This window comes from Myotis brandtii, unplaced genomic scaffold (assembly GCF_000412655.1).
Source record: "Myotis brandtii unplaced genomic scaffold, ASM41265v1 scaffold604, whole genome shotgun sequence".
NCBI classification, from domain to species: domain Eukaryota; kingdom Metazoa; phylum Chordata; class Mammalia; order Chiroptera; family Vespertilionidae; genus Myotis; species Myotis brandtii.
This window is the reverse complement of record NW_005370286.1, coordinates 2,362,906-2,365,669: the sequence shown is the minus strand read 5'-3', so window position 1 is coordinate 2,365,669 and position 2,764 is coordinate 2,362,906.

The following is a 2,764-nucleotide window of genomic DNA, read 5'->3' as shown; positions in this document are numbered from 1 at the left end:
GTACTTTAAGTCCTTTGAAGTAAAATCTGACTAAATAAATTACTGAAAAATCTGCCCCCTGTCTTGGGAAGACGACGTGCTTTTTGTACGTTAGGTTTTTGGATGAACATGCCTGCACAACCTGTGATTGGCGTTTCAGCGACGTCCGAGTGTTGGGTGGACGGTGTGGGCCTGATGGTCCCCTTGATCTTCCCTAGGCCACGAGGGCAAGTTCAGTTCTCTTGGGAGTTTGGGGGCCTCTGTGGATTCTGCTTTTCAACTTGCTATAATTTGAAGGGAAAAGGTTGTTCTGGAGTTTAACTGATTGTTTACATGGGCGCTTGGGAGTGGCTGGCGGGAGTAATGAGGGAGCTGGGAGTCTGTTGTCTCAGGCAGCGGCCTCCACTCATTTCAGCCCGCCAGGCAGGCGCCCCCTGGGAGAGGTCCCCTTGGGGGGACAGTCACCCTTCCCCTCGCTGCTATGTCTGTTCTGGCTCAAACCGCCTGAGTTTAAGGATTCTTAACTTGTGGTTCTTTTTCTCATCTATTAAATGGGGTCGATGCTGATAAGTTGGCCAGACTTACTCTGGGTGGTTGTGAGGGTCAAATGTAAGTGTCTGTTTAGTTCACTAATCCGTGGCCTATGCCTAGAACAGCATCTGGCACATAGTAAGTGCTCAATAAATTTATATTGATGAATAAGAGGGAGGGAGGGGAAAGCTACATCCACCCAATATTGTTATTATTATTTTAGAGAGAGAGTGGAAGGGAGAGGGAGAGACAGAGAGAGAGAAACATCAATGTGAGAGGGAAACATCGATTGGTTGCCTCCCACACGTGCCCTAACGGGGGCCAGGGACCGAGCCTGCAACTAAGGTATGTGTCCTCGACCAGAGTTGAACCCAGGACTCTTCAGTCCGTGGGCTGACGCTCTAGCCACTGAGCCAAACTGATTAGGGTCATCTGTCTATTATGAATGCATCACGAATCTTTCATTCCAGGATAAGGAAATATTAGAAAGTCTCCAAGAAAAAAATGCCCATTTCTTCTGGGCTTGGAACGCCATCTCAAGTTTTTCTAGTAGAAATTGTACTCCTATCTCAGGCTCAGTTCAGATAACAGTTCATCTTTTAAAATGTTTTAGACTTTCTCTGGCCAGCTTCACGGCCCCTCCCCTGAGCTCGGGCACTGCTGCTCACACCTCTGTAAAGCCCAGATGGGCAGCTGGTCATTGCTCTGCTTTGTCAGATGCCAGTGGCAAGCCAGTCACCGTACGCCACCCACGAGGTTGGCACTGTCATCTCCACATCACCGTGGGGGACACGGAGGTTCAGAGAGGCGAAGTGACTCTTCTAGGGAGACACAGCTGGTAGACGGTTGGGCTTAGATCCAGACTGAGCCTTATCCGATTGCAAAGACCTGCTCCTCTCTCCGCTCCCAGGTGTGACTCAATCCTTCGCTTTTGGTTCCTCCTCTCTGGGCTGGGTGGTCCTCCCAGTCTGTGTCCCCTCCTCCCAGGGTTAATTCAGAGCTGGGGATGCAGAAAGAGAACATTAATCAAATGAGGGCACACTCTGTGTATGGACAATGGCGTGGGGTCTGCTCCCTTCCCAACTGCCTGCAAAGACCCCAGGATTTTATGAGCCCTGGGGTGGGGTTGGTGGGGGGGCGCGGAGGCAGGGACATGGCTTGCTCCAGCCCCTTGCCACTGGGCTCAGCAAGCATCTGTATCCAGTGGGATTGGCAGAAGGTCTTCTGGGGGTAGAGGAAAGAGTGGAGGGGCTCTGAGCACCCAGATGTAAACTCCATGCAGTCTGGGGCCTGGTCTGTCTTGCTAGCTGCAGTGCCTGTTGCAGGGTCTAGCACATAGTAGGTGCTTAATAAATATGTATCAACCTGCTTTGCTGACCTTCCCCAGAACTGGGTTCTGGAGCTACTGTTGAGAGGCGGGTGGACAGGGCCCCAGTGTGACCCTGTCTCCTGAGTGGACAGCAGCTCTGCCGCCCCCACTGTCACTACTCCGGCCTGTCTGGAGGGTGTCCCCACAGCCTGGCTCAGTTGGTTAAGCCTTGTTTAGTACAGACCTGGCCCCTGCGGCCCTCAATGCCCCCTGGGGTTGTTTCCCAAGGCAGCTGGGCTGCCTGCTCTGTGTTCTCCTTGCTCTTCTCATCTCCTGGACACTCCAGTCCCGAGTGGCCGGCAGGCCGGTCATCTGGAGAGGGGGACACAGTGTCCAAACTAATCCCCGGCCTCGGGCTCGCCCTTGAACTTTCCTTTAAACTGCTCTCCAACCCCCAGCAGCACTCAGGTCACATTCCCAGAGAGCCTGCGGATCAGGGCTGCGTCTGTTTATTTTCTAAGATTTCAAAAAACATGCCTTTCCCCCCCTCTGACCTTCAACAAAACTTTTTTCCCTCCAACACTTATATTTTTAACTTCATGAGAAAATATGGTAAGGGCGCATATTTTCTTTCTTAACTGTCATTGTAAAAGACTTTCTTCGTTTAAAAAAGGCTTTGGGGGACGGGGAGAGTCAGGTGGGTTTTTGTTTTGTTTTTTTAGCTGTGGGGGCTACTTGGATCTATTTCTGCCTGCAGCCCACGTAGGAGGCTCCTGCCCCGTGACCCCAAGAGGTTTCTTGTAGCCAAGCCGCAGCTGTTTTGGTCAGTGTGGTGACCCTTTTCCTTTCCTTCTGAAGACCCAGGGCTGGAGCAGCTGAGGGCATTTCCCTCCCACGGCGGGACGTGCTTAATGTCTCTGCTTTGGGGACAATGTCTGGGAGCCT